The 18,105-nt window shown below is 39.9% G+C and overlaps 1 long non-coding RNA gene across 5 annotated transcripts in view; it reads left to right on the top strand.

Moving 5' to 3' along the window:
- Positions 1 to 18,105, top strand: part of LOC132404435 (uncharacterized) — a 41,347-nt gene that overhangs the window by 7,961 nt on the left and 15,281 nt on the right. For 4 of the 5 annotated variants that reach the window (XR_009515539.1, XR_009515536.1, XR_009515538.1 and 1 more), the window contains exons 2-4: positions 11,663 to 11,760; positions 12,302 to 12,401; positions 13,071 to 13,138. This is a non-coding gene — a long non-coding RNA (uncharacterized LOC132404435). The remainder of the gene's footprint in view (positions 1 to 11,662; positions 11,761 to 12,301; positions 12,402 to 13,070; positions 13,139 to 18,105) is intronic. The other variant, XR_009515540.1, reaches the window with a different exon arrangement.

Below are 18,105 nucleotides of genomic sequence, written 5' to 3'. Positions count from 1 at the left end.
GCTGATCCCTCAACGAGGGCTATTTTGTGATCCCTCGACTACCCCCTCCTGAAGTCCATAATCAATTCCTTGGTTTCACTGGCATTGATTGCAAGGTTATTGTTGCAACACCACTCAATTCTACCCATAGCTAACTTTCTAATGCATCTGTAAGCAAATTCCCATCCAGAATCCCAATCACATCTTTCTTTACTGAGATTCAAGTGCCATTTTCTTCCTTATTGTAATTTCATGTAAAACACTAATGTAATTCTTCAGACTTGCCTTATGCTTCCATCAGTAAATTTCCATGTTAGTCTTTGATCAGGGCACCGACCCCTTTACAATTTACAATCACTTTCCTATTCTTATGCCTATAGAACTTGTTTGGAATACTCTTCATCTTTGACATTTGGGAAGAAGAGAAAAGCTTTGTAAGGATTACATTTATTTTTTCTCATGCTCACTTCATTCTTATTTCCTTTTCTTCCTTCCACCCACCCCCGAGCTTTTGTAATCAACCTGGTTCAGTCTTTCATCTTTTTGTAAAATGGCTCAACAGGGGCACAACAAGAGAGAAGGAAAAGGCAGCAAGCCAGTTAGAATGCAAGGTATCAGTGACATGGTGGAAAGGAGCAAGTTCAGGTGGCGATCGGATGAGGTGTAAACATCGGTTTTTAAAAAGTAGTGATCAAGGGGTGTGCTAATTGTACAGATGTCCACCAGCTGTCTTTAGCAATATGCTTAAGTTGATGATAATGGAGTCAGAAGTGGGGGAGGAGGATTTGCAGGAAAGTGGTTGTCTGCTCCACAGTCTGAAAGATGTACTTAAGTATATACAACAAAGTCCTTTTTCTGAAGTGGTCACTTGGGATTAAGGATGGCTTGTTTCTACTCAACTTTATGGAGTCTGAGATGACTGATGAGACCACTGTGGGATCTATAGGTCCAGCATGGGGAATTGACACCTCTTTAAGCAAAACCTTGAGAACACCCTTAAATCTTTTCCTGGCAGAGTAATTCAGAGTAATTTCTGTGAGGATGTTTCCCCTGGTAGGGGAATCTGGAAGTAAGATGCATATTCTTTGGAAGAAGGGTTACCATTTTGACTGAGCCAAAGGAATTTCTTTATTTTGAGTGTTGTATCCTTAAATTTATTTTATTTATTTATATTTTACATCTGTCTCACAACATGAGGGAGTAAAAATCTTTACGTTATGACTCCATCACAGTGTACAGACATGTGAATTTATGAGTCTAATGGCTTGTAGAAAGAAGCTGTTCTGTAGCCTGTTGGTCCTGGCTTTAATGCTGCGGTAATGTTTGCCAGACGGAAGCAGCTGAAACAGTTTATGGTTGGGGTACTGGTTCCCCGATGATCTTCCAGGCCTTCTTCGTGCCTCTGCTGCTGTAAATGTCCTCAGTGGAGGGAAGTTCACATCCAGCTGTCCATATCCCTCTCTGCAGTGCCCAGTGATCAAGGTTGGTGCAGTTCCCGTACCAGGCGGTGATACAGCCAGTCAGAATGCGCTCAATGGTGCCCCTTTAGAAGGTCTTGGGAATCTGGGGGCTCATGCTGAATTTCTTCAGTCGCTTAAGGTGGAAGAGATGCTGTTGTGTTTTTTTTTCACACAGCGTACAGTCCAGGTGAGATCTTCAGTGATGTGTATACCGAGGAACTTGAAACTACTCACATCAGAGAAGTATGGATGCTGTGTCAAATTTAAGACTGAGATAGATAGATCTCTGGACCATGTGAAATCATGAATAATGTTATCAAGTGGAGATGTGTCCAAAATCAGATATACTCTGATCTATGTAGAAGTCACTGCAGGACCTTGTGGTTTTAAAGCCAAACTTTGTTCTATTTCTTAGGCTATGATCTGAAGTGCCCCAACTTCATTCATTATTGTATACATTGCAAAGAAACCCTACCCTAAGTTCACCATGACAGCCTTTCAGAAATGTGACTTATTTTATAGATAACATCTACAGATCTTTAATTTTAGACTAAGCAAGTTCTAGCAAATTAAATATACTTCAATGATATTTGGGCAAGTAGGAAAGGTCTAGAGGGATACAGGAAAAACACGGGCAAATGGGGCTGTTTCCATGCAGTATAATTTTAATTTAATTATGAGTCCAATGAACCTGATTGAGAGCATCATCTACTGGGAATGCCAGTTGGTAATTCTAGTGCACAATTATTTGTACTGATAATAAATGAAGGAGTCACACAGATAACCTTCTGAATTCTGAGTGCACTTTGCCAAAGTACCCTCCTGGAGTGGAGTTTGTAAATATGCTCCTCAAATGGTTTAGCTGTTTGGTTTCTGTAAAATTGCTGTGCTTTTTGACATGAAACTCAGAGAGGTTTCATTACCATAAAGATTTGGGAAGGAAATTCCTGCTTTGGATAAGGTTACGATTATGGTTTATACCGATGGACCATTAATCAGTCTCTTCTGCTCAATCTGCCATGGCCAGACTTCACACGCTGGGTTAGGCAGATCCCCTACCTCACTGAGGGTCAAAGACCTGTCAGCTACCCTCACCTGGTTTGGCCCGGCTGCCGAGACGGTTTATCGGAGTGTGGCCGCTGCGTGTGCTACAGCCACTTGGAGCCACAGGTGAGAGCTGAGTGCCAGGTGGGGACCAAAGGTGGACAAGCTGCCCTGAAAAGGGCACTACAGGCCCCCCCACCAGAGGTGCTACCCCTCCCTAGACACACCATACACCCTGTTAAAGGTAGTTGTAAATTCAGCTGTTGAGGCTACAGGCTCTGACATACTCTTTCTAAACCCTCTGCATCTCATTCCCTTTTTTGTTCTTTAGCTGTTCCTTGTGATACACCTCTTTGACCAGTCTTCTGATTAAAATATGTGTCAGTACCGTGTTCTTATGCAGCTGTTCATGTTAAGCTTTTTGGGGTATTTTAAAAGGTAACACAAGATTTTATATAATGATATAGCAGGCATAAAGGGCCAAATGACAGACTTAATTTCTTGTTTTCTGTTATACCAATTCTTTAATTTCAAATCCATTTTAAAACTGAAAATGAATCTCAAGCTGTTGTGGAGGGATTTGAATTTATTATATCTAGATATTAGCTGATGACCCTAAATTTATAGTTGAGTACTATACTCACCTATGTGGCAGATCTGGATAATGGACTTTGGTAGAAAAAACAGCCAAGCGCAGGATGTAAGGATGCTACTAACACATCGAGAATTGCAACCATAGTTTGAGTCACCATTCTCAGAAGTGGAATCAAAAATTTCAATCTGGAATTAAGTTATATTAGGGAGCATTTCAAGTATACAATATTCATGGATTGCAAATTCACTTCTCAAGCAATCCGTTCTTTTACATTCTTATGTATAATCTCAGATTGGTTACGCAACATCCAGACAAACTACTGCATATGTTTCAAACCATTGTTTTTTTATCTGAATTCTGAATATTTGATTCAATATGCAATTTGATTTGATAAGCAATAAGATCAAGCTGTCAGACCAACCTGTCTGACAGTGAATGGCATGGTGTGTTTAACCTATGATGCTTTTATATTCAGTGCATTGCACAGTCTGTGTTTAACATCCCCTTGATTTTCTATCAGACCTGCTTTATAGCCTGTAAAATCTGAACAATGTGTTGATTCACATTGCAATAATTTAGGAAGGTTTTGTTTGGTACTAATGGAAAATACAGGTTCATATAAGTTAGTACTGCTTTACAGTTAATTGAGATTATAAACAATCCTTTGTAAACCAATTGATGCACCTTTTCATATTTAATTAATTGTATACTACAACAAAAAATGTATTAATTGAATGCTTGATACATTTGCATTATATTTTACTGCCCTTAGTTTTAAGACAGAATTAAGCTTAATTGATAAAGGCACGTTCTTTTTAAAATATAATATTTAATATAAATAATAATATTTTAATATAAAGAAGTTCACCTATTAAACTCAAAATAATAAACAGAAGAGATTGTTCAGAAGCTGCAAATCCAGTGTAACACACACAAAATGCTGCAGGAACTTAGCAGGTCATGCAGCATCTATGGAAAACAACAGTCGACATTTCAGGCTGAATACATAACATATAACCTTCTGGGACCACCAAGATCTACAGTATATCCAAACAACTTGAAATGATCTAATAATTTATACAGAAGTTATTTAATTTTGGTTTTGAAAGGGACACAGATATTGGTTTACCAATTTATTATTTTTTTTCAGGACTGATGACGATCATAGATGCTTCCTAACCTGCTGGGTTCTTCTAGCATTTTTTGTGTGATACTCAATATGAATCTGCTTGTTGAGCTTTGAGATCCTTTACTTCCTACTTCTCATACTCTCCAGTGGGATTGAGCCTGAGTTGCATCCCCTGTGCATACTGAGGACCCTGTGCGACTTTCAGACTCTCCCACTAATGGGTTGTTTGGAAGGATTCATGCTCGTTCCACTATTTCCTGTCAAGCTGTTTACTAATTTCCTGAATGTGTTTTCTCTACTTGGAGTACAGGGTTGCCATGACATGATGAAGATCTTACAATTTTCAAGGAAGATAAGAGGAGGTCCTTGAAGCTTTCTCTCTGTCCTTCTGGAACTAACTTGTTGTAATGAAATATAAGAGTGTCTATTTTGGGAAACTGCTATCAAGTATGGGGATAATGTGAGCCACATATCCGGAATGGCTGAACATGATTGGAGTCTTGTTCCTGGAGACTTTGGCTTTGAAAAGGATATAGGTTTAGGTTTACTGATCCTGGCCGTGGAGTTGTGAATATTTCAGAGAGAACAATTGGTGACAGTTCTCCACTCCCCCAAGATGCCTGCTGAACTTCTGTCTCTGAAACATATAAGAGGAAGGGATAGTTCATGTATAGAAGGGTATTCAAATACAAAGGGACTGAAAAGGAGAACAAATGATAATGCGGTCAAAAATGCTGTGGAAAACTGTTCCCAGTATCTAGACTCTGGCAGCAAAATAATACTTGTGGAATTTCTCAATAAATATAGAACAGCAGTACATTGATCTAATTCCCTTAACATTCAAATTGGTCACACAGTCTGTTTGTAAATTAACACTAGGCCACGTTCAGAAGTTATTAAGATAAATAACCAAAAGCTTAGTCAAAGAGAAAGCATTTAAAGTGTCTTAAAAAGAAAGGTGCATTCACAGTTAGTAACACACACACAAAATGCTGGAGGAACTCAGCAGGCCAGGCAGCATCTATGGAAAAGAGTGGTCGATATTTTAGCTGAGACCCTTCATCAGTCCTGACGTGTGTGTAGCTTGGACTTCCAGCATCTGCAGATTTTCACTTGATTGTGATTCTCAATAAGTAACTTTCTTTCTTTAGAATTAAAATGGGAAGAAAATCTTTGTCTCTTCACACACTTGCTCTAAGTTGTAAGGGTCATCCTTCTTTTAAAGCAGAGGACAAGGGAAACCCCAGTGTTGTAATCACTGTTTCTTTTTACTCTGCTGCTTCTGTAGCTGGTGGGAGAACACACTGCACCTCCAACCCTGCAAACTCTTATATCCTGTTAGGGCCCTTTACCATTATACTTAATTAATTCATGGGATGCTATTACTTGAAATTTCCTTTATTTGAATTTTATATTATATAACTGCTTTCAAATATTCCTCCTCCCACACCTTCATCAGGGCCCCAAACAGTCCTTCCAGATGAAGGAACACTTCACCTACAAATCTGTTGAGGTCGTCTATTGCATCCAGTGCCGCTGATGTGGCCTCCTCTGCATTGGTGAGACCCGACATCAACTGGGGGACTGTTTTGTTGAGCACCTCAGTTCCATCCACAAAAAGTGGAATTTTCCAGTGGCCACCCATCTCAATTCCTATTCTCATTCCCATTCTAGCACATCAGTCCTCTTCTGTCATGACAAGGCCATGTTCAGGCTGGGGAAGCAGGACCTCATATTCCATTTAGGTAACCTTCAACCTGATGACATAAACATCAATTTGCCCAACTTCTGGTACCCTATTCTCCCTCTTCCCTACTCTTCATTTCCTCACTCCGGGCTCTTTCCTCTTCTCGCGTGTCTATCACCTCCTCCTGGTGCCTCTCCTCCTTCCCTTTCTCCTATGATCCACTCTCCTCTCCTATCAGATTCCTTCTTCTCCAGACTTTTTCCCATTTCCACTTACCATTTCCAGCTTCTTATTTATCCATCCACCCAGCTTCACCTGTTACCTTCTTGCTTGTCCTCCTTCCCCTTCCCCTCTCCCCACCTTCTTATTCTGGAATCTCTCCAGTCTTGATGAAGGCTCTTGGCCTAAAAGGTTTATCCATTTCCATGGTTGTTGCCTGACCTGCAGAGTTCCCCCTGCATTTTGTGTATGTTGCTCTGGATTTCCACTGTATTTCTTGTGTGTATTGAAAAATGCAGTTTATTTTGAGATGATAAAGAAACAATATCAGGAGAAACTTATACTTTATTCACACGCACAAAATCTAGAACATGATTGGTGACCTACTTTGATATTTCCAATAATTTTGGCAAAATAATGCCAATATATTGTATCTTTACCACAAGTGTTCCAGGACAATTTGTGCCCCACGATATGTGCAAATGAAAGACAGCTTCTGCCACCTACTGGCGCTTCTAAATGTTTCACAACTGCTTCTGCAGAATAACAGCCTCCAGATTTTATATTTAAATAGGTTTCTATGGAAACGATGAGTTTGTTTTTAAATATAATCAGACCACAAACAGCACATCATTTTGTTTCCAACATTATGAGCTTAGGGTAGTCTAGAGAAAATTGCTGACAGGATCATAATGGTGGGATTCATCTCATTCAGACAAAGAAATATTTAGTTCTAGTAAACCAACATATTTCATAGATCGTAGTACAATAAGGTATAGGAGCAGATTTAGGCCATTTGGTCCATTGAATCTGTTCCATTATTCAATCATACCTAAACTTTTCAAACCCATTTTCTTGCCTTCTCCTCATAGGCCTGAAACCACTTACTAATCAAGAATCTATTGACTTCTGTCCTAAATACACCCAGTGATTTAGCCTCCGGAGCCCTCTGCGGCAACAAATTTTCCAGATTTACCACCCCCGGGCTGAAGAAATTCCTCTTCATCTTGGTTTTAAAGGGATTTTTTTTTTAATCTGAGGCTGTGCTTTCAGATCCTCAACCTTCTCCTAATAATAGAAACATCCTCTCCATGTGCACTCAATCCAGTATCTGGTATTTCAATGTAATGGCCAACAAAAATTGCGAAGTTAGAATAAAAGAATCATTTCAGCTGTAAACAGTACCAGTCCCCTATCTAATGAGGTTTTATTCTGGCATCTATTTTTCGAAACAACATTTTCTAAAGCTGCATCCAAACCTGCCGTTTTCTTTTAATTTGGTGCTTTACTTTAAGATTCTTCAATGCAATGGTTTCAAACCACAGAATTCCATGTGAATAAACAAACAATGCAGCAACAACGAATGAGCAACTTTCAAAGTCTTGGGATTGGCAAGAGTTGTACTAAATCTTTGAAGTTGTAAAGGTGCAAGGGAGAGCAGGTCTGAGCCTGTAGAAATAACTTGTTATGTTCTCAGCTATTGTGCCAATTTTCAACTGTCTGTATGGATTAACAGTTTGCAGTGAGTGGGCCTGTGTCGTCCCATTGTCTGCTTTGGAAGAATTAGAATGGAGATTGACCCAAAAAATCCCAATATCAAATTGAAGGGAGAGCAAGGAGGGGAAGTGAATACTCGCATAGCCTCAGAATAAAGGACAGTTCCTTAGAAATGAGATGAGGAGGAATTTCTTCAGCCAGAATTTATTGCCACAGAAGGCTGTGGGAAATAAGTCTTCTTGATTGGTAATGGGGTTAAGGCTTACGGGGAGAAGACAGGAGAAAATGAAAAAAAAATATAATTGATCAAAAATTATGAAACTGACTCAATGGGCTGAATGGCTTATTTCTATTTCTATATCTTATGATTGTATGGCAAGAATTTTAAAATGGAACGAGAATGCAATAGATGTGAAGGACCAAGAATAAGGCAAGGATAAATTAAATGAGAAAGAAAACTTGTCTGGTGGCTCAATGTTAGAATGTGCTGAAGGGAAGGTAATGGTTCAGATTTGTGAAAAGGGCTAGAAGGGCAGTGGGACAGTTGAGGGAGCAGAAGAACTGTACTTGTCTTGCCGTCCTAGTCAGATCATTAAATCCTGCTCAATGTTCAACTTGGCTCCAGTGGTGGGCAAAGATGGGAGAAGGTGGGTAAGGTGTTTGGCCCTCAGTTCTTTTAATACCAACTCCAATAGAGGTCAGGAAATTAGTCGCTATGGGATGAGGGAGAATGACACTGAGGATTATGCCATCCATGAACTTACTCTATAAGCATTCTGGACAAAATATCAAGTCATATCAGAAGATCTAACAGGTGTAAAACACATAATTCAATGAAACATCTGCTCACATTTACGATGATATTTTTTTCCTCACAATTACAAGATGAAAAGCACAAAATGTGGAGAAATGGATGAGTTGGAAAAACTGAGACTTCTTTGGGGTTCAAAGTTCAAAGTAAATTTATTATCAAAGGATGTATAGGTCACCATATAGTACTTTGAGCTTCATTTTCTATCAGGTATTCACAGTAAAAAAATACAATAGAATAAATGAAGAACTACACACAATGACTGACAATCAATGTGCAAGATAAAACAAACTGTGGAAATTTAAACAAGTAAGTAAATAAATAATATAGTGAAAATTAGCTGTGCATTCCTTGAAAGTGGGCCCATAGACTGTGGACTCAGTTCAGAGTTGAGTTGAGTGAAATTATCCACGCTGGTCAGGAGTCGAATGGTTGCTCTTGAACTTGGTGGTGTGGGACCGAGGATCCTAAACCTCCGTTCCAATGCAGCAGCAAGAGAACATGGCCTGGATGATAGGGGTCCTTGATGATGGATGCTGAATTCTTATGGCAGTGCTCCATATAGACTTGCTAATTGGTGGGGAGGGCTTTCCCTGCCTGTGATGAACTGGGCTGCTTCCAACACAATCAAATGGGGGGTGGAGGTGGGGTAGGGCATGGTGGTAACAAAGGCATGGAAAATGAAAACATAAGGAAGATTTTTAACTTCTAGGCTTTAGAGAAGTAAGAACCAGCATAGTTCAAATTCAAGTTTATTGTGATCAGAGTTATCATACATACAACTTCACGAGACAATGTTCCTCTGGTCCGCAGTGCAATACATACATCACATGCAGCGCATAAAACAAAATATTACCACACAAATAAGGTAATAAAATATAATTCAAAATGCATGTGAAGTGCACAGCACAGGTGAACAATATAGAGTAGAGTAACAGTCACCAGCCTGTTGTCCTGGTGACGAGACCTTGATGGTGGAGAGCATTCATTAGTCACACACCCTAGGAGAGAAGCTCTTACCCAATCTGGCAGACGTAGCTCTGATGCTTCTGTACCTCCTTTCTGATGTTAATAAGTTAAAGACATTGTGGGATGGTTGGGAGGAATCCTCAACGATGCTTTTGGCCCTTCGTATACCATGTTCTTGGTAAATGTCATAAAAAGGGGAACGGAGATTGCGGTGGTTGTCTTAACAGTTTTTATTATTGTCTGTAGGGTCTTGCGGCCCGATGGCATGAATCTTTCGTACCACAAAATGATGCAGTCAGAGAAACCTCTCTGCCTCCTCTTTGTATGCTAACTCATCATTGTGGCTGATGAGGCCACACGCTGTTGTACCATCAGCTGAGATGATGGTGTGATTTGAGGCAGATCTGGCAGTGCAGTCATGAGCCAGCAATGGGCTGAGCGGGCAGGTGTGTGGGGCACAGTGCTCTGCACGATGGAGCTTGAACTATTGTTACCAACTCAGACTGACTGTGGTTTTTCCACGAAGGAACCTAAGATCCAGTGGTAGAGAGTGAAGCTGAGTCCCAACAATGACAGTTTACCAACCGGAATCCTGAAGTTGATCAGGTTAAATGCTGATTTGAAATTGATGAACGATATCCTTGTGTGTGAGGCATCATTTTCTAGGTGGGACAGGATGGAGGGAAGGGCAGAGGCTATAGCATCATCATGGACTAGTTTGAGCTGTAGGCAAAAGGGAAAGGGTCCAATGTAGTTTGAAGGAGGCCCATTACCAGCCACTCAAAGCACTTCATGATTGATAAGTCGGTGCCACTGGGCAGTAATCACTTAGGCGAGTTCCCATTGCATTTTTGGGCATCAGAATGATGGTGACCTGCTTGAAGCTTGACAGAGACAGTGAACGGTTGCAAAAAGTTGTTAAAGATGTCCGTTAAAACATCTGTGAGCTGGGCCATACAATCACTCAGCACCTGACCAGGCAGGTCTGGCTTCACAGCTTTGGGTGGGTTTTCCTTGGATAGAGCCTTCCTCACCTTGGCTGCACATAGGAAAGGGGACTTTCCCTGATGTCACAAATTGTGCATAGAAGGCATTCAGCCTATCGGGAAGAGTGTTGTCATTGTTGTTGATGCACAAGTTGGACTTGTAATCTGTTGTAGTTTGTATACCTTGCCACATACACTGTGTGCAGTGAATTTTTTGCACAGACTCTCGTTTTGCCTTCCTGATGGCTTTTGAGAGCACCTCTCTTGCTGACCTCGGAGTCCTCTTACCCCCCAATCTGAAGGCAGCATCCCGTTCCTTAAGCAGTGCACAAACCGCTGCAGTCAGCTGTGGGTTGCGATTTCCCCTTGCAGTGTGGTGTTCAATCACAGTAACAACCTCAATGCATCTTCCAGTGTGACCAGTAACCAATTCTGTACATTGCTCAACGTGGACCTGATGATCATAGGTAGCCACGTATGCTCCAGTCCATGCTTTTGAAACGATCTTGCAGCACTCAGGCGGTACTCTCTGGCCAGGTCCTGATCTCCCTGCAAATTGGTTTGACTCGTTTCACCAGTGGTCTGGAGGCAGGGAGTCACACAGTGGACATCCAAGATAAGGGCAGAGGGCAGCCCTGTAAGCTCCAGGAATGTTGGTATTAACCAGATCTAACATACTCTCCCCTCTGCTTTTGAATCTGACATGCTGGTGGAACCTTGACAGGACTGTTTGTAAATTGGCATGATTGAAGCCACCAACAACAATAAAGAAACCTTCAGGATGAGTGGTTTGGAGGTTGTAGATGACACCGTAGATAACAGAGGTGTAACAGTGGAAGTCTCTCACATGAAACATTATAGTGTGTGTAATAGCATTTTTGTAGTGATTGGATACAAGTGAAAGCTTTTCAAAAATTAGTCTGAAATCACAATTGAGCTAGACTTGGTAACAATACAAGCATTTCTTACTAAAGGTCCATTAGTGAATCAGTAATCCTTTTAAATAATGTCATCTCCAGGTATTTTACTCATATCAGTTTTTCTCATAACAATTCAAATCTTTAGAACTGCTCTTGTATTTTGAACTCAGAAGCCAAGATCCACACCTCTGACTTATTAGTTCATTAACACATTTATTATGTTACACATCATGTGGAAAATATGATTGTTTATTTCAATATACAGCTCATTCTGTGCAATTAAAACATATCCAGTTCAATGAGTGCTGGCACTTCTCAATAAAATTGTAACAATTAATTTATTTTTATATTACTCATGTTAAGTAGCTGGCCGGTGGTATAGTGGCATCAGCACCAGACTTCGCAGTGAGCGTTCCTGGGTTTGAGTCAAGCCGGCTCCCTGCACATTTTCCATCCGTGCTGTGGTGAGTGTCAAGCTAACAACTCAGCCTCATAAAAAAAAACAGACAAACTGCTAAAGAAACAGCAAGGTTGCCACCCGATGCTCCAAAAGGCACAAAGAGGAATGATATAACATGCTAAGTAGATCCGAAAGATGTTATTTACATTAATCGATTATTGTGATAGAAATGTAAGTAGAAAGAACAAAAATAATGGACCGATAGAATAAAAGAAAGTAAATAAACAGATTTGCTCTTCTGGCTATTTTCTAGCAATTCTTTTTTTTAATGGTTCATTGGATTTTTTTCAGGTTTGGTTTTCAGTATTCACTTTAGAACATACAGTCGAAAGCAGGATTCACAGATAAATATGTGTCATGTACATTATTGAGTACATTATAGGTGCCATCTAGAGGCTTTGTAGAAGTCTATTTGAAAGTCATATTTCACCCTGATAGGGTTTTATATTAATCTGTGATCATCATTCTTCTTTTTATCCAACCAGTCAACTAATTGGAGCACCACTGTCACTGTCATTCAGTATACAAATAACCTTATTTTATAGGTCAGCAAACCACATCCCAGAGACGTAGCATTCATGAGGGAGTGAAGCGGGAATTTACATCTCACCCTAGAGTTTTGCTCTCCATTTGTTCGCGTGCCAGGTCAGTGAGCTGCTCTCCTGTCAGAGGGAAGATAATGGCTGCCGCACAACCTCCCACTCATTACACACTCAGTACATCTGACCTTGCTGCAGACTTCAGATGCATTTTGATTTTTTCAGATCTTGGTCTGAGTTTTTAACTGATCACAATTATTCAAAATTTTGTTAAAGTAAATGGTTTAATGAAATTAATAGTCTAAATTTAATGCTTAAAGTTCTGAATACAGCAGCAGCTTCCATCCCTGCCAAAAAATCAAGGATTTGATTTGACTTTATTAAGGCCATTTCAGATAGATTATGACATTAATTTTTATTTGAGTCATTTCAGAAGAAAATTTTTCAAATAAAGCTGAACCTTTCTCAATATCATTACAGGAAGCTGCAACTCTCCTGACAGATTTCTGCCACCTGGTTGCAACAGTTTTTTTTAATCGAATGTTTAGACTGTTATTAGGTGGCTAGACTTATTCCTAGCCATTCATCAGACCTCCCCTTGCACATTGAGTCTTTTAGATTTATCATCTAGCACGTTACTTCAAATGCTGGTGGATAGAAATAGAAGAAGTAGTGGGTCCTGAAATTTGAAGCAAAAAGCAAACTTCTGGAAGAACTCAGTGGGTGTGATACAGGGTCCGGACCTGAAACATTGACAATTCCTTTCCTTCCACAGATGCTGCTTGACTCATTGATCTACCAGCTGTTTCCTTTTTGTTTGTAGATCAAGTCAGATTCAGAAAGGTAAGAAATCTGGGAAAGCAACCATACATTTCCTCAGAGAAAAAAGATGGTAAAATAAACAAAACTTGTAGAGCAAATAAATTCAATTCCAAATCATATGCAGAAAGTGGAAAAAAAAAGTCAGACTATACACTGAGTGAGAATCAAAGAAAAATGACAAATTAAGTTTTGACATTTTTATATTTCTCAAAGCAACTAAAATCTGGCACTCAACTATTCATTTGCAATGATCAGAGTTTTCTACTTCGGTGATAGGTTTGTATATCAACACCCATGTGCTTCATATTAACAGCGAGATCTTGAATTTTCAACACTGTTCGAAAATTTAGATATTGGTTATCTCCTTGCTAATATCCCTGAATCTTTTACGCTAAATAAAGTGAAACTCTTAAGTTCCCAATCATTTTAACAGAAAACTCTTGCAGATGATCTAAATACTCAAAAAGAAAAAGTAAAATGATCATTGGAAGGATAAAAATTTAGATTGTCAGCTGAATAATATTACACATGCAAGGAAGAATATTACATCAATGTATACTATATTGTGATGTATTCTTCTGTATTATAGAAGCACTTCACAAAAGAAATTATACTTCATTAGTTAATTTTAAAACAGTTTTGTGGTAAAACTATGGCATTGAATTATTTCAGGCCATCTGCACAGGGGATCAAACCACAATGTTTAGGTTCCCAATATACCTGTCCCTGTCTGTTACACTCAGTGACACATCTGCAAGAAACTTCTTCACATGGATGGATCTGACATCTCACATTCAGGCCAAACAAAACCCAACAGGGACTCTGTCTAAGGCTTGGTAGAACCATCAAAATGACAAATGTGTTTTAGCAATTTTCTCACTGAACCACTCAGCCTGTGAGTTTCCTAGCTGTCCATCAAAGGGAATCAGTAATTTGCATGCAGTTTATGAGATGGGGGAAGGGTTACTCTCTCACTGAATATGTTGCATTGACGATTTCAGTTGCAAGAGCTTAATATTGAGATGTCCAATATATTAAAAAACCTGTTTTCTTTGTCTAAAGAAAAATGGCTGTTCTCTTGAAAGCTGTCAGTGATTGTGGCATACTTGATTCGTTTTGCTTGTCACTCCTTACAGGAATTCTGAAAGTATCAGTTATTATTCCTGTTGCTACACCAGCATGCAAAGATGTCAATAATAGATCAAAGATGCCAACAATGAGTCAGACAACTAGTCAAAAGAAACTTGTAAAACATTAGGCTATTGGAATTTTTGTTCTTTCCTTTTTGTGTTATTATTGGTAGACAAGTGAAAACTATTGCTTAGGACATTAGAAAACACCTCCTCTAAGCAATTGCTTTCAAACTTTCTGTGAGAAATAAAAAGAAATAACTGTTTTTATATTTCACTTCACAATGTCTCAGAAATGACGCAGTTAATGCAGTCTGTTTTAGTATGGGAAACCTGACCACTGAATTACACAGATAACGACGCAATGCAAGTTAATATTCTGAGGATTGCTAGCCCACAGTGCATATTTATTTGATTCACTTCAAATCTTTAACATTTGTGTGATGTTGTTTGCAAATCTGGGCATTCTTCTCCAGCATCTGATTAAAGTTCATGGCTAAAAAATGGTGAACCCCTTCAGTTCAATAACTGGGAAAACTGAAGTTCAGATGAAAAGTTATTGACCAGAAAAGTTAACTGTTTCTTTCTCCACAGAAGCTATTTGAACTATTCAGCACTTGCAGAATTTTCTGATCTCATTTTCCAGCATCTGCAATTTTTCACTCATCAATTAGTGTTTGCAGTACATTAGCTAGCGCAATCCAACAATCAACACCTTTGTTTTAGAAAAACCTCTTTGCAGTGGTACAGAATCAAATAAATAAATTCACACTGACTATTACACTGACCAGATGTTTGCTTCCTGTAACAAATACATTTAATAAGATAGCAGCCCACACTGTGGTAATATTAATATAATGACAATTAGAGTATATGTTAATATTCTGTCCTGGCACAGACAGAAAACTGTAACCTTCATAAAGTAATCATTTATATTTGCTAATGTTACTGTTCTCAGCCTTAAAAGGCAACAGTGGATGAATGACAGGATACACATGCATTAAGGTATGGCTGTCAAATGAATTTGATTCTCCAAAGTTCACGCATTTTACACTAGATTTTAGTCACTAGCTTTAATATCATTGTCTAAAACAATGTTAAAGTGTCTTAATTATTATTGCCTCAATGTTAATATACATAAAGTAATGATACTAAAATATAAGGCTCATGTCAAAAATAAAGAATATAAAGAAATTAGGAGATGTTGTTGATAGTGAAGAAGGTTATTGTAGATTATAGGGGGATCTTTATCTGACAGAAGTGGGTCAAGGACTGGCAAATGATAAGTGGAAAGTATAAAAAAGAGAGATTCTGCAGAGGCTGGAAATGCAGAACAACACACACGGCCTGAAACGTTGACTGTTTGTTCATTTCCATAGATGCTGCCTGACCAGCATCGTGTGTGTCTTGCTCTGATAAGTGCGAAGAGATACATTTTGGAAAGTCAAGCCAGCGTAAGCCTTCTACTAGGGCTGTAGGAAGTCTAATGGAGTGGAAGGCCCATTCACAGAATAAATACGCACTTGGAAAGATGCAATAAAAAGAAGTTAAGTGGTTATTATGTGAGTGGGCCAGTGTTAGAGTGGGGACTTAAGGCTTCAGAGAGGAGGATAGGCCAGAGGTAGATTTTTTTTTTGTTATTTATTCTTTCTTTTATTTTGAATTCCACACCTAGAGGAGCGGGAATGCAAGGCAGGATAGTGGAATGCTCCTGCTGTGGGATATTGGAATGCAGGCAGTGTCACTGTCCAGTGTCCCTTCTCATAGAAACATCTGCATGATACTAAGTTAGGGCACAACATCACTGATGTTACCTGGGGTCGTCAGGTGTTTCGGGTCTTTCGACATCATACATCCTCGCCCAGGTGACCCAACTGGGATTGATCAGACTCTGGCCTGTACCCTAGCAGCAACCAATGGATCTGCCCTCTTTATCCAGAGCCATCTTGACGCTTTCTCTGCTGTGGCTGTGGTGGTAGAAATGCCTCTTCTTCTTCTCTCTCCCGTGATTCCAAGTGCAGTGTATACTTTGCAGAGCAACTGGCTCGCAAAGCCATGAAACCTGACCTCCATGGGCCAACACTTTACTCTCCAGCCTCTTCTTTGGCAGTTGTTCATCAGATCCTCATACTTGGCTCTTTTCCGCTCGTAGGCCTCCTCCACGTGTTCTTCCCACAGCACGGTAAGCTCAAGCATAAGAACGTGCTTCAATGAGTTGGGCCACATCACAAGTCAGGTGGCAATGTAGTCTCTGTGATGTGGAGAAGGAACTGCAGCTGTTTTCTCCAGGTCTGCTTTTAGCTTCCAGTCCTATGCAGTGAAGAGTTGCTTTCTGGTGTTCTGTTGGTCTTTTCCCCTCTTTGACAAAGCAGATGGTATTCTTGACCAGATACCAGCTGCAGCGTCTAACAGACCATGTTAAGGAGTTGGAACTGGAAGTGAATGATCTCCAGATCATGCGGGAGGCTGAGGGATTGGTAGATAGGACACATAGGGAATTAGTTACACACAAGGTGCAGGATACAGGTAAATAGGTGACAGTCAGGAGAGGGAAAGGGATAGGCAGCCAGTGCAGACTACCCCTGTGGGCATTCCCCTTAACAACAGGTATACCACTTTGGATACTGTTGCAGAGATGACCTAGCAGGGGAATGCCACCATCACTGTCATTGAGTATTGCTCTGCGGCACCGAAGGGAAGGAGGGGGAGAAAAGATGTGTGGTAGTGATAGGGGAGATTCATTGATTAGGGGAACATAAAGGACGTTTCGCAGATGAGAATGAAATTCCCAGATGATATGTTTCCTCCCAGATGCCTGGATCAGGAACATCTTGGATAGTATCCATGAAACTCTTAAGTTGGAGGGTGTGCAGACAGAGGTTGTGGTTCACATCTATACCAATGACACAGGTAGAAGGGATGACAAAGTCCTGCAATGTGAGTTCAGAGAGTTAAAGGGCAGGACTTCCAGGATGGTGATCTCAGGATTGCTACCCATGCCACAAACTACTGAGGGTAGAAATAGGAAGATCATACAGTTTAATATGTGGCTGAGGAGATAGTGCAGGAGGGAGGGCTTCAGATTTTTGGATCACTGGGCTCCCTTCCCGGGAATGTGGGACCTGTACAGAAGGGGGTGGTTTGCACCTGAATTGGAGAAGGACTAATATCCTAATGGGAAAGTTTGCTAGAGTTGTACATGAGGGTTTAAACTAGAGTTGCAGGAGGATAGAAACCAGCATGCCAGAACAAATAATGGAAAAAAGATGTTGTTAAGCCTCCATATAAACAAAATTTTGAGCATGGTGGAACTAATATTCCAAGCTGCAAATACTTCAATGCAATGAGAGAATATTTTATGAAAGGCAGATGAGCTTAGGGCGTGGATCAGCATATGGAATTATGACATTGCAGCCATTAGTGAGACTTTGTTGCAGGAGACGAAGGACTGGTAGCTCAGTGTTCCAAGGTCCTGTTCTTTTAGATGTGACAGAGCAGGAGGGATTAAAAGGGGAGTGGTGGCATTACTAGTCAGGGAAAATGCCGCAATAGTGCTCAGACAGGACAGACTAGAGAGTTTGCCTAGTGAATCTTTATGGGTGGAACCGAGGAAAATAGAAAGGAAATATATTATAGACTACCCAAAAGTTCATGCGATTTATAGAGAGATCACATTTGTAGATAGATCACTGATTGCTGCAAGAGACATAAGGTTGTGATGATATGTTGATTTTAACTTTCCACATATTGACTGAGACTCCAAATACTGTAAATAGGTTGAATAGGAAAGAGTTTGTCAAACGTGGTTAGGAAAATTTCCTTAATCAAAACACCAGTCCCAACTAGAAAGAGTGCAAT

Source organism: Hypanus sabinus, chromosome 14 (assembly GCF_030144855.1).
Source record: "Hypanus sabinus isolate sHypSab1 chromosome 14, sHypSab1.hap1, whole genome shotgun sequence".
In the NCBI taxonomy this organism is placed as follows: Eukaryota; Metazoa; Chordata; class Chondrichthyes; order Myliobatiformes; family Dasyatidae; genus Hypanus; species Hypanus sabinus.
The sequence above is the reverse complement of the archived record's forward strand: the minus strand, read 5'-3'. Positions and strand labels throughout refer to the sequence as shown.